The sequence below is a fragment of the Ornithorhynchus anatinus genome, chromosome 12 (assembly GCF_004115215.2).
Source record: "Ornithorhynchus anatinus isolate Pmale09 chromosome 12, mOrnAna1.pri.v4, whole genome shotgun sequence".
NCBI classification, from domain to species: domain Eukaryota; kingdom Metazoa; phylum Chordata; class Mammalia; order Monotremata; family Ornithorhynchidae; genus Ornithorhynchus; species Ornithorhynchus anatinus.
This window is the reverse complement of record NC_041739.1, coordinates 2987320-3009976: the sequence shown is the minus strand read 5'-3', so window position 1 is coordinate 3009976 and position 22657 is coordinate 2987320. Positions and strand designations below refer to the sequence as shown.

Here is a 22657-nt window from a genome sequence, read left to right as displayed (position 1 = left end):
ATGGTACAGAAATAAAAATAATTAAATAGAAGATAGCGGTAGTGGTGCATTACCTGAATTAATATACAAGATTAAGAGGCCAATAACCCAGAAACAGCTTTGTTATTTTGGTGTTTCATATCAATTAGATGACTCTTTCGGAAGAGACTACATGGCAGTGAATCGCCCCCCACTTTCAGTTCAAGTGGAAAAAAAAGAGCAACTCTGCTCACTGATTGGGGCTTTTGTAACACTTCCTTGGGTCTCGGGTCTCTAACCCCGATCCCTGCCACGGAATCACCTAGAGTTCAACTCTTGGGAGAGAAGAGGCTCTTTATTTGACCCTTAGCTTGGCGTATTATAGCTATTTCTTTGCGTCTGGGCTGTGAGAAGATAAAACAAGGAAGGTGTCGAGGGGAGGGAAAGCAACTTAAATTTGCGAGGATTCCTGAGTCCCTCGTAGTATCCCTCTAGGAGATTGAAAAGGTACAAAAGCAGCAAAGAAATCCGGTGATTGTCCCTGAGGTAACTCGGTTTTTTCTCTCTCCTTATATGTGGTGGGTGATATGAAGATTGTTTTATGTGGAACAGAGGTCAAGGTTCAGGGTGAAGAGTAGTGATTTTTTACGTGCTCCGGTCTGACGGTGTTCTGTGAAGAGATTCGGGAAGAAAATGGGGACAGTTCCTCCCGTACTTTAGCATCGATCTTGTTTATTACACTTGGAAGAGGAGAGTTTATGCATTTCCCCACTCATACACACAACCGTTTTATCTGCAAAATCGAGATACTTTGAATGATGGGTTTGGTTTTTTTCGGGTGGGACGATGTGGGAGGGTGGACAGAGTGTGGCTTGAGCCAGCTGGATAATTACTTCCATTTTGACTTGGGAGAAGTTGTATAACATTTGCCTATGCTCATTCCTTTAGCTTTTTTAGCAGTTTCAGTCACAGATAGGAGGAAGTCACAGAGCCTGTTTCTCCAGACCCTCGCTCTCCGAGGCAGCCTGAAATCCCCCTGATCTTTCTGTGTTTCTCACCCTCCCGTCTTTGATACTTTTGTTTGCGTCGCCTTACGCGTCTGTGACCAGCCCCTATGTGTGTTTTTAACAACATTATCGAGCGCTCACCTTTCGCAGAGCAGTGTACTGAGCGCTTGGGACTGTACAATACAACAGTAAATAGACACATTCCTTGCCCACAATGAGCTTACGCTCTAGCTCCAGACACTGTACTAAGCGCTGAGGTAGATACAGGATAGTCAGGTTGGACACATTGTCTGTCCCACCCTAGGCTCACGGTCTTCATCCCCATTTTAGAGATGAGGGAGCTGAGACGCAGAGAAGTAAAGTGACTCGTCCTAGGTCCCATAGCAGACAAGTGGCAGAGCTGGGATTAGAAGTCCCGCTGACTTCCAGGCCTGTGCTCTATCCACTAGGCCACGCTCGACCCCTTGTTTTTAGCTAGGTGAGCCCTTTGGTGGCCAGAGACACCGTCTATATCTAATCTGGGTATTTCTTGCCCCGTGCTTAGAAGAGTGCCGTGCAAGGAATAAACATTCAATCAGTATTCCTACTACTGCTTCTCAAGAAGCAGTGTGGTCTAGTGGATAGAGCCCTGACCTAGGAGTCAGAAGGACCTGGATTCTAATCCCAGTCCCAGCCCTTGTCTGCCGTCCGACCCTGGGCAAGTCACTTAACTTCTCTGTGCCTCACTTCCCTCATCTGTAAAATGGGGATGAAGACTGTGAGCCCTACGTGAGACAACCTGATGACCTTGTATCTACCCCAGCGCTTAGAACGGTGCTTGGCACATAGTAAGCTCTTAACAAATACCAACGTTATTATTATTATTATTGTTATGTGGGATAGGGACTGTGTCCAACCTGGTTAGCTTATATCTACCCTAACACTTAGAACAGTGCCTGACATATGGTAAGTGCATCACGAATACCGTTATCATTATTATTATCATTATTCATTACTCCTGGGGCTCTCTGTCTCAAAGCTCACACGACCACTTTATCCGGCTTGAATATCGGGAATGGCGTGCATTCAGCGGGTCGATGAGTACTGCAGCATCCACCTTTAGAGGCTCCTTGAGGGGCAGCGGCCACGTTTACTCGAGAGCTCTTTTCGTCCTTCCCTGAACGCGTCAGGCAAAATTCAGAAATGAGCAGGGAGTAGACAGAATGATCAAATCTGCTGAAAACTCCTCTGAATGGGAGAGCTGCGGATGACCCATGGGAGAAGGGTCCGGCCGGGTAGCTTCCCCAGGCTGAGAGGTGATCGTTTACCCCGTGGGACCTGAAGAAATCCAGATGGTCTATTCAGCCAAGCCCCATAACATCAGAACACCACGAGGAAAGGCACCATAAGGTTGGGGAAGCAGCGTGGCTGGTTGATAGAGCCCAGGCCCGGGCGGCAGAAGGACCTGGGTTTTAATCCCGGCTCGGGACTTGTCTGCTGTGTGACCTTGGGCCAGTCACATCACTTCTAGGGGCCTAGTTCCTTTATCTGCAACTTGGGGATTCATTCGTAGATTCAACCGTATTTGTTGAGTGCTTACTATGTGCAGAGCACCATACTAAGCGCTTGAAAGGTACAATACGGCAATAAAGAGAACAGTCCCTGCCCACAACAGGCTTACAGTCTAGAGGGGGAGAGCTAGACGTCAAAACAAATAAACAGGAACCAATAGAAATGAATAGAATTATAGATATGTACATATATGCATAAGTGTTATGGGGCGGGGGGCGGGGGGGAGAGCAAAGGGAGAAATATGAGGTGACTCGATTGGAGTGGGAGGTGAGGAAAAGGGGACTTCATCTGGGGTTAAGATTGTAAGCCCTCTGTGGACAAGGACCGTGTCCAACCCGATTATCTTGTATCTACCCCAGCGCTGGAAACAGTGCCTGGCACCGTAGAAAGCACTTAACAAATGCCATTTATTATGATTATTATCACTATTATTATTATTGCTTCCCTCGTTCCCCCACGAACACGCTTCCGGACCATGGAGATTCAGCCTCAGGAGCCGTGGCGGAGAGTCGCCGAGCAGGGAAAATTAAAATACGGGTCATAAAAAAGTCCGGTGCCATCTCAGTTCTGGGTCTGGGATAGACCGGCTGATGGAAATGACCTTCCAGGACCGAACCTGATGGACGGTCACCCTCACCGAGCCCCTGCTGTCCTGGGTTTACTGCGAATTAATCTGTGGCTTTTGGCCTGGGGAAGGTCTGCCAGATTACCAGCCCCACTAAGGCTGGGAGACACTGAGCCAGGATTAGCTGACTTCTAGGATGAGGGTCCCCTCCGGGACGGAGCAGTGGCGGACTTCCTTGGGTTAGGGTCACCAGATAGCAACGGCACGTAGGCAGGGTCTGCGTCCGGCTAACGTATCACGATACTGAGCCACACCTTTCACTCGTCGGTGAGGGAATGCGTTGCCGCTAGACTGTAAGCCCCTGTGGGCAGGAAACGTAGCGATCAACTACGCTCCGAACTGCTTGGTACAATCCTCTTGTTGTGGGCGGGGGAATGTGTCGTATTTTACTCTCCCAAGTGCTCAGTACAATGCTCTGCACATAGTAAGTGCTCAGTAAGTATCAGTGACTGAATTCTTGCACTGCGCATGCTCAATTAATGTGATTTATTGATTGAAGGCAGGAATCGTGCCTTTCAACTCTTCCGTATTTCCCCAACCACTTAGAACAGTATCCTGCATGCAGGAGCGACTCCATAAATACTGTTGACCCACTGTAAACTCGCTGTGGGCAGGCAATGTGTCTCCCAACTCTGTAACGTTCTACTGCCTTATGCACTTAGCGTACAGTGCTTTGCCCACAGTAAGCACTCAATAAATACCGTTGATTGATTGATCGATTGATCAACTGATTGATTTTGGCCAGCCGGCCATGGAACCCCCGAATCCTCTCACCAGCCAGCTGATCGGAGACCTTTCCTCAGGGACGCTTTCAAGAAAAAGCAATCAGAACGGTTCCTAAGCAAAAGCCCCCACCGTCCGATCACCGCATGACAAATCCTCGCCTTGAACCGGAGAAGATTTTTCCAGTGCCTCACTCACTCCATTATAACCATTTTTTTTCATGATGCCAAACTTTCAAACAGTGCCAAAGTGTCCCATTGGAAATGGATGGGGCTCATTAATATCAATTAGCATAGCACAACTCTATTAATGCACACATGTAGGTAACCGCTGATTCTTTTCCCCACAAAAAGACTTTTTTTTTAAATGTCCAAACTGCTGGAATTTACAGCTGCCTCAGCGGCAGGAAGGGTAGGGATATGGAGGTCTGTGCTCTGTACTCAATAACTGTTCTAACCAATCAATCACGGAGTGTTTCGGGGGGTTTTGCTATTTGGTTAGGATGAAGTAGAATTCTGGTGGAAAGAGAGGGCAGAAATCGCGTGGGAAGATGGGGTCTAGTATAAAATAATCCATCAGTCAGTCGATTGTATTCGATGAACGTTTACTGTGTGCAGAACACCATATCATGAGGAATACAACATAACGGAGTTGGCAGACTCTTTCCAAGCCCACAACGAGCTTACAGTCTACAGGGAAAAGTGGAGAGATGAGAGATTAAGCAATCAGTCACTTGTATTTATTGAGCACTTGGTATGTCAGAGCACTCTACTAAGTGCTTGGGAGATTGCAGTATAACGGAATTGGCGGACACTTTCCTGCCCACTGTTCTGAGCTCTGGGGTAGATACAAGTTAATCAGGTTAATCAGGTCCCGACTTGGAACTCCGTCTAAGAAGGATACCTTGAGACCAATCAGGCCAACACCTTTCCCTACCCGACTCGCCTTGAACTTCACCCCATCCTCCCTCATCACCCGTTGTTCTGCCCCTTTGTAAAAAGAAATATCTTTCCCTCCTCGCTCCGCTTAATTCGGGTAAATTATTGGGTGCTCAAAATACCTAATGTAAATAAATACATTCCGGGTAAGTGCTGTGGAAATGCCATGCTGAGCGCTTAAGGGAGTAGAATTGGGGAAGCAGCGTGGCTCAGTGGTAAGAGCCTGGGCTTCGGAGTCAGAGGTCATGGGTTCGACTCCCGGCTCTGCCACTTGTCAGCTGTGTGACTGTGGGCGAGTCGCTTCACTTCTCTGGGCCTCAGTTACCTCATCTGTAAAATGGGGATTAACTGTGAGCCTCACGTGGGATAACCTGATTACCTTGTATCTACCCCAGGCCTTAGAACAGTGCTCTGCACATAGTAAGCGCTTAACAAATACCAACATTATTATTATTAGAATAGAAGCCAAAGACCCGTTCCCTGCCCACAAGGAGTTTTCGGTCTGGAGAGAAAAGGGGAGAGATGAAAGATTAAGCCTTCACTGGGCACACTTTACCGTAGGCTTGAGCTAATACAACATAATAAAAGACATATTCCCTGCCTACAGGAAGCTTCCACTCCAATGGTGGAGGCAGAGAAATGTGTTCAACTAGTGGAGTCAGAATGAATAATCAAATGTGGGGTGAAGTAGACGCACGAGACCTGAGGATGGGTAGATATTTTCCCTCCGCTTGCCCGATTCTTCCCCTCTGTTCAAGATTCTTCTGAAATCGTGGGCCCTCTTTTAATAATTATAATAATTAAGGTATTTATTATGCCCTTACTATGTGCTAGGCACTGTAGATTACAAGCAAATAAGGCTGGACACAGTCCCTGTCTCATGTGGGGCTCGAAGTCTCGATCCCCATTTTACAGGTGTGGTAATTGAAACGCAGAGAAATTAAGGGACTTGCCCATGGTCACACAGCAGACAAGCGGCGGTGCTGAGATCAGAACCCGTGACTTTCCGACTCCCAGGCCCGTGCTCCACTACGCCACGCTGCTCCTCTCCCGAACATCCATCCTCCCCCCCTATTTCACTTTGCAACGGTCTGACTCTTCGCTAGAGTTGCCGTTGTCGGAAAGCAGGGATTCATTATGGAGTCGCCTCTCATTGTTTGGGAGCAGAAGTCCTTGATTAGAGACTCTGTCACAAAGTCTTTCCGAGGTGTCTGCTCCCAGTCAGCTCAAATAGTTAGGAGAGACAAGAACACAAAACTGGATGTTAAATCTTCTGCACATGTAACTAGGTCAATGTTGGCTTTGAGAAACCCAAAAGAAGAGAACGTTACCCTGACAGACAATACAACTGACAGCAGTATTGTCTGGTAAGGAGACGTGGATCCTTTATCTGAAAAACAATTCCAGCCCCCTTCTTTCTTTTCCTGGTGAATTAGTTGGTACCCGGTCCCCTAGAGTCTTTGAATTTAAAGCCACGTGTCACGAAATAGCATGGGATCATTTTTACTCCATTTTCCGGCGTTGATTAAGGTGGCAGGTCAATGACGCTCAATTCACGGGTGCTCCGATGCCGGGTACAAAGGTTCAGCTCAGTAGAAGCAGTGAGGCCTAGTGGAGAGAACACAGGCCTAAGAGTCGGTGGACCTGAGTTCCAATACCGCTCTGCCACTCACCTGCAGGGTGACCGTCTCTGATTTTCAGTTTCCTCATCTGCAAAATGGCGATTAGGTACCTCTGCTTCCTCTTAAATGGACCGTAAGCCCCCTGTAGGCCGGGAACTTTGTCTGACCTGATTATCTCATATCCGACCCGGTGCTTAGTCTCATGCTTGGCACCGAGGGCTTACTAAATATGAAAATTCTTATTCATCTTATAAGGCTGCCTTCATTCCGCCTGCTGCCCGAAAGCGCCTTGGTTCTCTCCGGGTCACTGAAGCGAAACGGGAGAAGCCGGAGGTTTGTCAGAATAAGCCCACTCCGTGGATAACGTCGATGGCTCCACGTGACGCTTGCTGGCAGTCAGAGCTCCGTGGGGGTCCAGAACAATAGTCCACATCTGAAAGACCAGTTCAGGCACCCCATGTCTTTCCCAAAGCAACCTGTTGGTATCTGCCAAGCGCTTACTATGTGCAGAGCACTGTTCTAAGCGCTGGGGGAGATACAGGGTCATCAGGTTGTCCCACGTGAGGCTCGCTGTCTTAATCCCCATTTTCCAGATGAGGTAACTGAGGCCCAGAGAAGTGAAGTGACTTGCCCACAGTCACCCAGCTGACAAGTGGCAGAGCCGGGATTCGAACCCATGACCTCTGACTCCCCAACCCGGGCTCTTTCCACTGAGCCCCGAGTAGTGATGGGATGTAGGAGCGGGCAAGTGGGTTGAGTGTTGTAAGACTCATGGCGAGGAGTTTCTTTTTGATGCGAACTTGGTAGGGCAACTAGTGGCGGTTCTTGAAGAAGGGGAGAGTATGATCAATTGTATGTACATTCCAAGCGCTTAGTACAGTGCTCTGCACGTAGTAAATGCTCAATGAATGTGATTGAATGAATGAATGAACAGTAAGCGCTCAATAAATACCTCTGAATGAATGAATGATTGTAAAATAGACATTCAGTACCTGTTCGCTCTCCAACGTAGACTGGGAACCCCATGTGGGATAGGGAATGGGGCTGACTGGATCTCATCCTCGCAACTGGACTTGCTCCCTTGCTCCCTCAATTCCTCAGCCCCACAGCACTTCAAAAATAGCCATAATATATTTATTTATAATAACGTCTATCTCCCGCTCCAGACTGTAAGCTCACTGTGGGCAGGAAACGTGTCTACCTACTCTGTTTTATTGTAGTCTCCCAAGTGCTTAGTACAGTGTCTGCACATAGTAAGTGTTCAATTACTATGATTGAACTATGATTGAATTATACTATGAATTTGATTAGTTGATTAACTTGTATTCATTCGTATTCATTTATTCAGTAGTAGTTATTGAGCGCTTCCTATGTGCAGAGCACTGTACTAAGCGCTTGGCATGTACAATTCGGCAACAGATACAGTCCCTGCCCACAGCCGGGCTTACAGTCCAATTGGAGACAGGCGGACAAAACCAATAGCAATGAATAGAATCAAGGGGATGTACATTTCATTAAAACAATAGCAATAAATAGCACTTATTGAGCACTTGTGTGCAGAGTGCTGTACTAAGCACTAGGGAAAGTACAACGCAATGAGCAGTGACATTCCCTGCCCACAATGAGCTTACAGTCTAGAGGCGGGGAGACAGACATCAATATAAATTTTAAAAAATAACAGATATGGATATGAGTGGTGTGAAGCTGGGAGGGTGGAAGAACAAAGGGAGAAAGGGCTTTGTCTCCGAGTCTTCCCCTCTAGAATAAGCCCCTCTAGACGGTATGCTCACTGCGGGCGGGGAATATCTCTGTTTATTGTTGAAATGTACTGTTCCAAGCATTCAGTCCAGTGCCCTGCACAAAGTAAGCGCTCGATAAATACCGTCGATTGAAAATAGGACTGACTGAAGCTAGAAAGTCAAATCGGGTTAAGCGCACGGGCTCGCCGTCGCCCGTGGGCATCGGGAATAACCGGCGCTTGGCTCGATTTCTCGTTGCAGGCCGGTGACCCGGACGTGTTCTCCGATCGATTTCCAGCTTCCCCGTAAGTAGATGGGCGTTTCCTCCCGCGACTCGTTCGGGGACGAGCGTTAGGGTTCGTTCGGCGATGGGCCGGAGGAATGTTTCTTCGATGGGGTCTAGCGGATGGTGGGCGGGGAGCTCGGTTTTCAGACGGTCCTTGCCCGGGACCGGCCCTTGGACGTTCAACTGAATGCTACTTATTTCACTCTGGCAATCGAGTCCGAGCAAAGGAGCATCCGAGGGTCCCCGGCTGTGGATTCTCATTGCTCCAGAAAAGGGACAGAGATTTTCTTACCTTCCTCATTTGCGGTTACCATTAATTCAGTTGATCTCCTTTGTAATTACACTGATCATAATGAAATTCATATTAATGTGACATTGCCGGTCCTCTTAGTAACTCCATTGTAATTCGGCAATAATTAATGTACATATTAAATGAAGTGTACAACAAAAGGCTATTAAAACAATTTAATTTCTTCCCTTTAAAAGATTAAAAAAAAAAAACACGTTGGGTTGAATGCAATCATCGTGTCTCCGTCCCTGGGGAGAGAATGGAAGAAAAAAAAAACAAAATAGGCATTTACAATTCCCTCTCCACTTGGAGACTTGCACGGTCTGAGGACACCGGCTTGTGGTTCTCTGTTTCTACTGAGGGCCAGAGCAGAGGACGTGGTGTTAAAGCAGAAAAGCCTTAGTTTGGACGTAAGAATGAACTTCCCTGACATCGAAGGTAGGATCAAGCGATGTGAGTGGACAAGTGGCCCTCCTTAGAGGTCTTTCAGAGAGAAACAGATGCCCGCCCAGTCTGGAATGGTTAGTCTTACTGGTCGAGAGGCAGGGGGCCGGGTGGGATGACCCTTAGGGGTCCCCTGTCGCTTCCAGATGGTCGGCGTCTCCGTGCATCCAAAAAAGGTTTGTTGGCGCGAGTGTTAAATGGGTGCCACCCATGAGTTTGGCGAGACATGGAGGCCAGGGGCATCAGGAGAAGGAAGCACCATAGTCTTATAGAAGTCATAATAATAATTATGGTATTTGTTAAGTGCTTACTATGTGCCAGGCACTGGTCTAAGCACCGGGGTGGAGTCGAGCCAATCGGGTTGGACCCAGTCTCTGTCCCACGTGGGGCTCACAGTCTCGACCCCCGCTGACCTTCTGACTCCCAGACCCGTGCTCTGTCCACTACGCCACCCGGTTTCGCCAGGGTTCTAATCCTGGCTCTGCCACTCAGCTGGTGTGTGCCTTTGGGCAAGTCACTGAAGTTCGTTTTGCCTCATTTTCCTCATCTGTAAAATGGGGATAAAATCCTACCCCCTCCTGTTTAGACCGTGTGCCCCCTGTGGGACAAGAACTGGGTCTTGCGGTGATTGTCTTGCACTTAATACAGTGACGGCAGCGATGATCTGGGCGTGGCCCAGCGTAAGTACTTAATAATGCTAATTGTGATATTTGTTAAGCGCTTACTACGTGCCAGGCACTGTACTAAGCGCTGGGGTGCATACGAGGAAATCGGGTTGTACGCAGTCCCTGTCCCAGACCGGACTCGAGGTCTCAATCTCCATTTTTACAGGTGAGGTAACCGAGGCCTAGAGAAGTGAAACGACTCGCCAGAGGCCACGTGGCAGACGGGGGGGGGCGGAGCCGGGATTAGAACCCGGGTTCTTCTGACACCCATCCACTAGGCCATGCTGCTTCTCACTTAACCAATATTATAATTATCAGCATTATCATTATCCTTATCAGGAGGAGACAGCTTCATTTTGGCATGGGTGCGGGCGGGGCCGTGAACTCTTGACCTGAGCGGAGCTTCGGAGGGGAAAAATGTAGAGCTGGGCTTGGGATTCATTCAGAAACCTCAATGATTTCATCCGACGGGAAAGCCTCCGCTCGTTAAAAATGCCCTCACGCAGCGTCCCCTCCGCTAATGGGGTAGCGGAAAGCTCGCAGCGGGGGCTCGGGATAGGCCCGAGCAGACCCGAGCGGGAGGGAGAACCCCAAGGGAAAGGCAAGTGCTGGGAGGCCAGAGGTCAAGGCACCCGCCTGACCCCCCCCCCACCGGGACCGGAGGGAACCTCTCCTGCTGCCTTTTGTAGAAGACAAAATGCCGGAGACGGAGTCACGCTGAATATCGCGATCACGTTGGCGGCTATGAAGTGCTTCACTCCGTGCTAGATGCTGGGATTGTACGAGATGGCCGGACGGGACCCAGTTCCCGTCCCCAGCAGGGCTCGCCGTCAAAGTCACTTCGCTTCTCTGGGCCTCGGTTCCCTTGTCTGGAAAATGGGGAGTGGGACTGTGAGCCCTACGTGGGATCAGGGCTGCGTCCAACCCGATTTGCCTGCGTCCTCCCCGGCGCTGAGTACGGTGCCTGGTAAGCGCTTAACAGACACAATAATTGTAATTATCATTATCGTTAAGAGGGAGAGAGAGAGCAGGGTTCTTGTCCCCATTTTGCAGAAGAAGAAACTGGGGCCCAGAGAAGTTAAATGGCATCTCCTGAAGCCACACAGCAGTCCGGTTTGGAGCCGGGACTCGAACCGGGGCCCTCGGTCTCCCCACTCCCTATCCTATTTCCACTCGATCATACGCTGAGCGGTCTTGGGGTCGGGTAGGAAGCAGTATCATCAGAGAAGCAGCGCGGCTCAGTGGAAAGAGCCCGGGCTTGGGAGTCAGAGGTCAGGGGTTCGAATGCCGATCCGCCACTCGTCAGCTGTGCGATTGTGGGCAAGTCACTTAACTTCTCTGTGCCTCAGTTCCCTCATCTGTAAAACGGGAATTGAGACTGTGAGCCTCACGCGGGACAACCTGATGACCCTGTATCTCCCCCAGCGCTCTGATCAGTGCTCTGCACGTAGGAAGCGCTTAACAAATACCAACATTATGATCTGGGGGAACGATCTGCAGACTGGAAATTCCTGATGCGCTGAGAAAGAATCTGCTAGTCCTGTTTCAGTGCACTCTCCCGAGTGTTTAGGACAGTGCTCTGCACATAGTAATCGCTCAAGAAATAACATCGATCGATTGATCGAGCCCGGGTTTGGGAGTCAGGACACCTTTGTGTCCTAATAGAGGCTCGGGCCTCAGTCCGCCGACGGCAGCACATTCGTTCATTCATTCATTCATTCATGCAATTGTACTTACTGAGCGCTCACTGTGTGCAGAGCACTGTAATGACTGCTTGGGAGAGTACAATATAACAATGAACGGACACATTCCCTGCCCACAACAATCTCGTCATTTAGAACCATCCAACCTTTAGCACACTTGACTGTCAACAACGGATCCTTTTCCGAATAAAAAAAAAGGGCAGGAATATCTTCTATTAAGGGTCTTGTAAATGCATTTTTAACTTGCCCTTCGCGATCGCCGTTCACTCTGACTGCTCTCATCTTGATGAATATGTTTAGCCTTTGTGCCCATCTCATTTATGTTCTCGGAAACGTTTTGCTGTGGTTTCAAACGGGCGAAATGATTTTCCTGTTAAACGGTCCGCGAGACGCCAGTCACCCCTGACCCGGCTTGTTGCCCTTAAGAAAGCAGAGTTTACTCTCTGTGCCCCAGTTGCCTCATCTGTAAAATGGGGATTCAGTCCTACTCCCTCCTGTGGGTGAGTCCCATGTGGGACGAGGACTGTGTCCAACCTGATTATCTTGTATCTACCACAGTGCTTAATACGGTGCTTGGCTCTCAGTAAAGGTTTAACGAATGCCATTATAAAAAGAAGCCACCAGCCAGAGTGGTCAGATTGCACTCCTGGCAGGTAAGAGAACACTTGGAAGGAACGGAGAAGTAGTGCGGCCCGGTGGAGAGAGCCCAGGCTTGAGAGTCAAAAGATCTGGGTTCTAATCCCGGCTCTGCCGCCTGACTGCTGTGTGACCTTGGGCAAGTTACTTCGCTTCTCTGGGCCTCGGTTACCTCCTAAGTAAAACGGGGATTAAGACTGTGAGTCCCGGGTGGGGCAGGGACTGTGTCTAGCTTGTGTCTACCCCAAGGCTTAGTACAGTGCCTGCATAGTGAGCGCTTAACAAATACCTCAGCTACTATAATTAGAAATAATATTATTAATGATTTCATTATTATCCAACCAGAATGGAGAAGCAGCATGGCCCTGTGGAAAGAACATAGTCTTGGGAATCAGAAGACAGGGATTCTCTCCCACTCAATGTAAGCTCCTTGTGGGTAGCTATCTTATCTTCTACCCAACGGACATACCGTCTTCCTTGCAAGGTCACAAGGTTCTTGGAGACAGAGATGGGAATAATGATAATAATAATAATAATAATCACGGCATTTGTTAAGCGCTTACTATGTGCAAAGCACTGTTCTAAGCGCTGGAGAGGATATAAAGTGATCAGGTTGTCCCACGTGGGGCTCACAGTCTTCATCCCCATTTTACAGATGAGGGAGCGGAGGCACAGAGAAGTTAAGTGACTTACCCAGAGTCACACAGCTGACTAGCGGCTGAGCGGGGATTTGAGCCCGTGACCTCTGACTCCCAAGCGTGGACTCCTTCCACTGAGCCACGCTGCTTCTCTGAGCCTACCTACTTTCTCTATTGCTCTTTTCCAAGTGCTTCATACAGTGCTCTCTTAGTAATTAAATACGTACCCTTGAGAATCAGCATGGGCCGGCGGAAAGTGCACGGGCCTAAGACAAAGAGGACCTGGATTCTAATCCTGACTCTGCCTCTTGGTTCCCATGTGACCGTGGGTAAGTCATTTAACCTACTTACTTACCCGGACTTAAGTTACTTACTTAACTCACTTACCCGGATCCCGGGTAGCTCAGTTGGTAGAGCATCAAACTTTTAATCGGAAGGTCCAGGGTTCACCTCCCTGTTCGGGCAGCCGCTTATTACGGAGAAGCAGCGTGGCTCAGTGGAAAGAGCCCGGGCTTGGGAGTCCGACGTCAGGGGTTCTAATCCCGGCTCCGCCACTTGTCGGCTGTGTGACCCTGGGCGAGTCACTTCGCTTCTCTGGACCTCAGTGACCTCATCTGTAAAATGGGGATCGAGACCGTGAGCCCCACGGGGGACAGGGACTGGGTCCGACCCGATCTATTTGTATCCACCCCGGCGCCTGGTACGGTGCCTAGCACAGAGTTGAGCGCTTAACCAATACCATAATAATTATTAACTGCTCTGTGACTCACTTTCCTCATCTGTAAATGCCCGTCGTCCCTCCTACTTAGATTGTAAACCCCATGTGGGATAGGAAATTTGTCCAACCTGATTGACCTGTGTCTACCCCGGAGTTTAGAGCAGTCCTTGACACACAGGTGCTGAACAAATACCATAATAATAATAATAATTATGATAGCAATAATTAAGTGTTGAGTTTCTGTGGTATGAACACAGGCTCTTGTCCTTGCTGAGCCCTCAGTCCTCAAACCTACCAGGACGGTGCACATCTCCCCTCCCCGCCTCCCCCCCCCCGAACCCGGACAAGGACGGTCAGGAAAGGTGACCCACCTCGTCTGAAGGTGACCTGGTCAGAGAACAAGGGTGGGGGGAAGAGCTCTAGGTGAAATTGTCAGGCCTTTTTGCTTGATTTGCACAGAGAGAGGTAACCGGGTCAGCCCCAGAGCTCTGCTTTAGTGGAAGAGTAATATTCGAAGGGGAGAAGAGTGACACCGGAATTGAAGTACCAGGAACGAGCGTGGCCAGCTCTTTGGGGCCGGAGCCCTGAGGTGGATCTGTGAAAGATGGCAACAGGAGGGAAGGATGGAAAGATTAGCAGCAGGATGGTAGCCCTCCTCCTTCCTTCGTCTTGGATTTAGTGGAAAGCACTCCACTGGAAGTCTGGAAACCCCGGTTTGATTCATTCGTTCGTATTGACTGAGCACTCACTGCGCGCAGAACACTACTAAACGCTTGGAAAGTACAATTCGGCCACAGATAGAGACGATCCCTACCCCGCTCCACCACTGACCTGCTGTGTGACCTTGAGCAAACCCCTCACCTCTCCGGGCCTCAGTCACCTCCTCTGGAAAATGAGGTGACGAATGCTTGTTAATAACGATAACGGTAGCATTTGTTAAGCACTTGCGCTGGGCCAGGCACTGTTCTAAACACTGTGGTAGATACAAGTTAATCAGGTTGGACACATTCCGCGTCCCACATGGGGCTCACGGTCCGAATCCCCATTTCGCCGACGAGGGCACTGAGACACAGAGAAGTTAAGTGATTTGCCCAAAGTCTCACCGCAGACAAGGGGCGGAACCAGGATTAGAACCCATGACTTTCTGACTCCCAGGCCTGGGCTCTATCCGCTAGGCCGTACTGTTCTCTACATACCTCCCCAGGGCATCGAGAGGATAGGGTGAGACGACTCATGAAAAGCCACTTTGGGTTAGCATGGCCCAGGGCAAAGGACACAGGCCTGGAAGACAGAGGGGCTGGGTTCTAATCCTGGCTCTGCCACGTGTCTGCTGTGTGACCAGGGGCAAGTCACTTAATAATAATGATGTTGGTATTCGTTAAGCGCTTACTATGTGCAGAGCACCGTTCTAAGCGCTGGGGTGGACACAGGAGAATCAGGTTGTCCCACGGGGGGCTCGCGGTCTTAATCCCCATTTGACAGATGAGGGAACTGAGGCCCAGAGAAGTGAAGTGACTCGCCCACAGTCACACAGCTGACAAGTGGCAGAGCCGGGAGTCGAACCCATGACCCCTGACTCCGAAGCCCGGGCTCTTTCCACTGAGCCACGCTGCTTCTCCAACTTCACTTCTCTGTTGCCTCAGTTAACTCGTCGGTACGGTGGAGTTTAAATCCTCTTCCCTCTGACTTAGACCGTGAGACGCGTGCCGGAGAGGGATTGGGTCTAACCTAATTTCCAGGTACCTACCTCCGCGCTGCCAACGGTGCTCAGCACATATTCAGCAGTAGTAATATATACCATAAAAAAAGAATCATAAAAAACACAATGGCCAGCGTGACCTCTTTTGCAATGGAAACTTTAAACGATGCATTTTTATGATGGGAAAATAGTGCTATTAAGAGAGCCCACTCTCCCAGAGAACAGTGGGAAAAGGTTAGCGTTAGCAAACTTTAATGATCGTGTATCTATCCCGATACCGAGTAAGGCCCTTAAGCACCGTCCTCAGATGCGAGGAGCCGAGATACGATACGACTGGTTCCGAATACGAAGGTTTTCTCCAGAAGAGCACTCGGAAAACACTGATATCATACAAAGTTTAATCAGGTCCCGTCACATTGCTTCCACGCAGCTTCAGCCGTAGTTGTAATTCATGGGAAAAGCAATAGAATGTGTCAAAGACTCTTAATATACTCGACCGTTAAATTACCATTACCCTTTTCTGTTGATTCACGGACGGGGCCCGCCGGCACGAGAGGATGGGTTGGCGTGGGTGCCGGGAGCCGGCTGAAGCCACTCGATAATGAAAATAATAAGCATAATCATAATTGCACCGTGCGTCATGTGCATACTGTGTGCCGAGCACTGGGTTATCTAAAAGACAACCGGATCGGACACGGTCCCTGTTCCACGTGGAGCTCAGAATCTAATGGGGAGGAAGAAGAGGCATCGAATCCCCATCTTACGGGTGAGGAAACTGAGGGGCAGAGACGTTAGGTAATAATAATGATGATGTTGGTATTCGTTAAGCGCTCGCTCTGTGCCGAGCACTGTTCTGAGCGCTGGGGGAGACACAGGGGAATCAGGTTGTCCCACGTGGGGCTCGCAGTCTTCATCCCCATTTTACAGATGAGGTAACTGAGGCACAGAGAAGTGAAGTGACTTGCCCACAGTCACAGGTGACTCGCTCCACGCCACACAGCAGGCAAGAGGTGGAGCTGAGATTTGAACCCAGGGCCTCTGACTCCCAGGACTGTGCTTTTTTTCCATTAGGCCACGCTGCTTCTCACGCTGAAACGCTGAGGTGGAGGGGTGGGCGCTAAGATGTCACAGTGCTTAGAGGAACAGTGTAACTGCAGTAGATCCCGGTTCCATAAACTGTCTGCTGTGTGACCTCGGGCAAGTCGCTTCACTTCTCTGTCTCTCAGTTTCCTTATCTGTACAATGGGGATTCAATACGTGATCAATCAGTTGTATGTATCGAGCCCTTACTGTGTGCAGAGTGCTGTACGGAGGAGCAGTGTGGCTCAGTGGAAAGGAGTCCGGGCTTAGGAGTCACAGGTAATGGGTTCTAATCTCGGCCCTGCCACCTGTCAGCTGTGTGACTGTGGGCAAGTCACTTCACTTCTCTGTGCCTCAGTTCCCTCATCTGTAAAATGGGGATTAACTGTGAGCCTCACGTGGGACAACCCCATGACCCTGTATCTACCCCCGGCGCTTAGAACAGCGCTCTGCACCTAGGAGGCGCTTAACAAATACCAACGTTATTACCCTGTATCTACCCCAACGGTGTCCATCCCCTTGATTCTATTTACCTTGATTCTGTTGTCTTGTTTTGGTCCATCCCTCTCCCCCGATTAGACTGGGAGCCCGTCACTGGGCAGGGATTGTCTCTGTTGCCAGACTGTACATTCCAAGCGCTTAGTACAGTGCTCTGCACATAGTAAGCGCTCAGTAAATACTATTGAATGAATGAATGAACAGTCCTCGGCACATAGTAAGTGCTTAACAAATACCAACATTATCATTACTGTCGTTATTTGGGTGGTGTGAAATAATGGTTGGAAGATATGTTCTCTGCCCACGATGAGCTAGAGGGGGAGACAGATATTACTAGAAAGAAAGAAGTTACAGAAAGGGACATGAGTGCTGCGCGCTGAGGGAGGCGAATAAAGAGAGCAAATCTAAACGCAAGGAGAAGAAGAATTGAAGACTTAGTCCTTCGACCTAAGGGAAGCGGCGCGGCTTAGTGGAAAGAGCCCGGGCCGGCTTCGCCGCTCGTCTGCTGTGTGACCTTGAGCAAGCCACTTCACTTATGTGTGCTTTAGTTCCCTCATCTGTAAAATGGGGATTAAGACGGGGAGCCCCACGTGGGACAACCCGATTACCTCGTATCGACCCACAACTGACAAGTACATAGTCTCTGTCCCACGTGGATCTTACAGTGTAAGATGGAGGGAGAACAGATGGCCTGGTGGATAGAGCCCTGGCCTGGGAGTCAGAAGGACCTGGGTTCTAATCACTGTTCTTCCCCTGGGCTGCTGTGTGACCTCGGGTAATTGACTAATTTCTCCGTGCCTCGGTTATCTCATCGGTAAAATGGGGATTAAGACCGGGAGCCCCATCTGGAACAGGGATTTTGTCCAACCGGATTAAGTTGTATCTACTCCAGCGCTTACTACAGGCCCTGGCACATAGTAAGTACTTAACAAACACCATAAAATATATATATATATATATATTTATATGCGTATAGATATATAGAGAATTAACATTGTGCAGATGAAGAAAATGAGACACTAAGAGGTTAAGTGACTTTTCCAGAGTCTCACCGCAGGCAAGAGGTGGAGCCAGGATTAGAACTCAGGTCATCTGACTCCCAGGCCCAGACTTTTCCCACTAGACCACGCTACTCCCCGAGGTTGTTGGGGCACAGGAGAGAGGAAGAGAGGAGCACAAAGAGACAGTGTATTCCGCGCCCCACACAATGTTGGCCAGGTGGCTTGCACAAATAAGCCAATCATCGTCAGAATCCCAGCCACTGAGGCCTCGTGACCTCAATTACCTGGATATTTCCTGACAAGTGGTTAATGTCAAATAGGTTGAGGGACAAAAACCTCCTTTTTCTCCTCCCTTTCTTCTCCAAATGCCCGGGGAACGCAGGGGTGGCGGAGAGCCATATTTTGGGTTAGGAGGAAACAAGGGAACCCTGCCCAGCTCTGAGTTTTCTGGAATGTCTTTCATTCATTCAGTCATATTTATTAAGCGCTTACTGTGTACAGACCACTGTACTAAGCGCTCGGGAAAGAACGATACGGCGATAAAGAGTGGCAGTCCCTGCCCACAACAAACGCACAGTCTAGAGGGGAGGAGCCAGACGTCAATACAAATGAACAGGCGACAATGTAAGTAAATTAAATTTTAACGCCCTTAGCCATCAGTCTTTCCAAGGTATTGATCGAGCACATACTATATGCAGAGCACTGTACTAAGCGCTCGGGAGAGTCCGATACAACAGAATTAGAAGGCGCATTCCCTGCCCCTAACCAGCTTCCAGTCTAAGAACCGCCAAGCGGCGTCTTAAATACAGTCGGCGGCCCAAGCTGAATTATAAACATTTTTCAAAGGAGGAAGCAAACGGGTACTTTTTCACAATCTTCCCCCCACCGGCCCGAGAAATAAATGACTCTGTCACCAATTGCTTTGGGGCGACCAATACCCAGATGATGGGCTTTTGTGGCGGTGTCTCTCCCGCCGGCGTCTACGCCAGGAGTTTGTCTTCCGAGCGTAAAATATGCCGTGTTTGCCCCGAATGTTTTGCAGCGAGAAGACGGGCTAGGTCCAATTTATGATACGGCGTATCCCGCGGCGAACGAGGTGTCATTTCTCACAATGCTTAAGGTAAATCTCCAATAACGTATGACCTACCTCTAGAGTGGATTCCTTTTTTTTTTTCCGCCTCGAGTTTAGCGTAGCTCAATTGTTTCCCTGCCCCCCCCCCGAGGGTGTATTTGCATACATTTAACACAATGCAGACCTGGCTCCATTTGTTACTAATGTCTAATTAGATGGGAAGGGACCTTGACTTTAATATTATGCTTCGAATTTAACTCTGGTGAACTGTGACTGGAAATGATATTACAGGCTATTAGGTGTGATCTGGAAAAATAAGCATGTAATTTGTATGATTATTATTATTCCGGTAACCCATTTGACGGCAGGCATCTCCGGCGGTGGGTAAAGGAAGGTTTCCCAGCCGGTTTCTGACGTGCTGAGGGAGACGGGACGAGAGGCGTTTGGGGGGCGGGGGGCGTCGCCCCTGCCGAGGAATAGTAATGACGATGATGATAACGATGATGGTGCTCGTATGTGTCGAGCAGTGTTCTAATTAGGTCGGCCACAGTCCCCGTCCCACTGAACTCACGGTCTTCGTCCCCATTTTACCGATGAGGTAGTGGAGCTCAGAAGAATGAAGTGACTTGCCCAAGTCCACAGGGCAGACAGGTTGGACCAGGTGGAGAGGACACCGAGGTTACCTGAGGCCATGTTACCTGAGCCTGGTCCCGTCCGAGCGGAGATTTTTCCCGTCCCGCGTCGTTACGGCCGTTTCTGTCTCGGCGAGAGAAACACGTGGGCCTTGTCAAATCCCCTCCTTCCCTCCGGCAGCACTGATATCGCCAACGTGTACTGAACTGAACATCCATCGTTCGGGCAGAGTGCTGTGCTGAGCACCTCCTATCTGTCGAACACCATGCTGGGCACCTCCGCGCTTCTCGTAGGCAGGGAACGTGTCTACCGCTCAGTACAGGGCTCGGCACACAGTAAGCCCTCGATAAATACCGTGGAGTCTTGCGTGCCGATTGGAGGAGCAGCGTGGCTCAGCGGAAAGAGCACGGGCTAGGGGTCATGGGTTCAAATTACATTAAATTACACTTAACTCCATTACATTCATACATTACATTAAATTAATTACATTAAATTAAATTTGGGTAAGTCACTTAACTTCTCTGTGCCTCAGTTACCTCATCTGCAAAATGGGGATGAAGACTGTGAGCCCCACGTGGGACAACCTGATCGCCTTGTATCCCCCCCGGCGCTTAGAACAGTGCTTTGCACATAGTAAGCACTTAACAAATGCCAACATTATGATTAAAGTATGCTGTTAGCCACTGGGCCAGAGCCCAGTTGATCGACCAGCATCCAGCCTTCAGCGGAAAAGGGTCTCTTATTCTCAAGTTTCCATCAGGAGGGACACCAGACCCTGCTCTCTTAGTCAGCCAGTCAGTCAGTCATACTTATTGAGTCCTTACTGTGTGCAGAGCACTGTACTAAGCGCTTGGGAGAGTCCAATAGAGAAATAGACACATTTCCCTGCCCACAGTGATCTTACAGTCTAAAGGGGAGACAGACCTTACAGGAAAGAGCATGGCATAGCGGATAGAGCACGGGAATCAGAAGGTCATGGGTCCCAATTCCCTAATTCTGGTCTGCGGCAAGACCTTGGCCAAGTCACTTCACTTCTCTGTGCCTCAGTTTGCTCATCTGTAAAATGGGGATTGAGACCGTGAGCCCCATGTGGGACGGGGACTGCGTCCAGTCGGATTTGCTTGTATCCACCCCGGTGTTTAGTGCAGTGCCTGGCACATATTAAGTGCTTAACACATACCGCGGTTATTATCGTTTTAAGTCTAGAGGGGAGACCCTCTTTGAAGGATCTCAGATTACGCCGCCATGTCTCTGCAGCGTGGCTCAGTGGAAAGAGCCCGGGCTTGGGAGTCAGAGGTCCTGGGTTCGTATCCCGGCTCTGCCACTTGTCAGCTGTGTGACTGTGGGCGAGTCACTTCACTTCTCTGTGCCTTCAGTTACCTCATCTGGAAAATGGGGATTAACTGTGAGCCTCACATGGCTCAACCCGACTACCCTATATCTACCCCAGTGCTTAGAACAGTGCTCTGCACATAGTAAGCGCTTAACAAATACCGATATTATTATTATTTGTGCATGGTGCGTATAAGAAAACTCTAGTGAAAGCGAAATTCTCCTCTGAACGTGTGTGTGTCTGTGTTTGGCCGAGAAGCCAAAGTCCTAGCCACACCGGGCACACAGAAATGCCGTCCCTTGTCATGTCGCCATGTTTGATGTCTGCAGCCCCTAGCCCTGTTTTCTCCTCTGCCTCCTCGTCTCTCGTTCATCACGAAGGTTTTGTTCAGGGAGCAGTTCCTTTCTTGAGAGCGGTGTGGTGTGCTGCTCTTTCACCGTCCATTGTCTCCCCGTTTACAGCCGAGACGCAGCATCATCTGAAGCTTTGTTTTATCGTGTCCTTAAAGCAGTTCCTCTACCCTCCGTGCTTCTGGGTTCCCGATTTCAACTTTCCTAAAAGCGGTTATTTAGGTAGCCCACATTTGCCCAATCTCCTCCTGACTCTTCCTGACACCAAATCGCGCCATATCCAGACGGAACCAATAGTTGGCTGGACTTTCTCTAGGTGGTTAGCAACATTCTCACTGAAAAATGTACAGAAAAATAGATTTTCAAGCATGGCTGGCGGTACTTTTCATATCTCGGGTGGAATTGGGTATTTTCCTTGTCTGAGGATGAACGAGCCAAACTTACAACTTGCCATTTGTGGGGAAAAAGTAAATCGTACAATAATGATAATGATAATCATTTTAAGCATGTGCCAAAATACCATACTAAACATTTGAGTAGCCATAGGATAGATTAGACACAGCCCCTGTCCCCCACAGAGATAGCGATCTATTTTATTCCCACTCTACAGATGAGGAAACTGAGGTGAACGAGAGAGGTAAAATGACTGGCCCAGGGCACCCAACACACCGGTAGAGAGTTAGAATTTGAACCCAGACCTACTGACTCTCAGTTCCAGGCCATTATTAACACACCCAGCAAGCAAGTCTTTCTCTTTCCCTGCGTTAACGAATCTCAGTTCCATATTTGTGCCATTAATATTTTTAATAGAATACTGATGCTACTCTTTATTGCGTATGGGTTACTGGCGAACGTGGAGACCAAAGTAATTAATAATAATAATAATAATGTTGGTATTTGTTAAGCGCTTACTATGTGCAGAGCACTGTTCTAAGCGCTGGGGTAGACACAGGGGAATCAGGTTGTCCCACATGGGGCTCACAATCTTAATCCCCATTTTTTACAGATGAGGGAACTGAGGCACAGAGAAGTTAAGTGACTTGCCCACAGTCACACAGCTGGCAAGTGGCAGAGCTGGGATTCGAACTCATGAGCCCTGACTCCAAAGCCCATGCTCTTTCCACTGCGCCACGCTGCTTCTCTCCTCACCTCGTGGCAGGCGTGATCGAAAAGAGATCATTGTAAGAAAACACAGTCTAGCTGGGAGAAGCTTCTGGTGAAAGAAAATAGATCCAGGGGTATTTCTTTCCTTCCACTTAGGGTGTCATTTATCTTGTTTCTTTTTTTTTTCAATCTGCCGTCCGATCCTGACGTCTTCATAATGAGAAATGCAAACGTTATTTCCAATATGTACAGAAATATGTTACCGGATATAGTTTGGTCATCCATACAGCCCAACATGTTCTGGAAAATTAAGTACTAACGCTTGGAAATAATGAACGTGTCAAG

General features: G+C 49.0%; 1 protein-coding gene across 1 annotated transcript in view; it reads left to right on the top strand.

The window, feature by feature from the left end:
- The first annotated feature begins 8424 nt into the window (after positions 1-8424).
- Positions 8425-22657, top strand: part of TENM3 (teneurin transmembrane protein 3) — a 956917-nt gene continuing 942684 nt past the window's right edge. The window contains exon 1 of the mRNA XM_039913675.1: positions 8425-8468. The gene's annotated coding sequence lies outside the window, so the exon portion shown is untranslated. The remainder of the gene's footprint in view (positions 8469-22657) is intronic.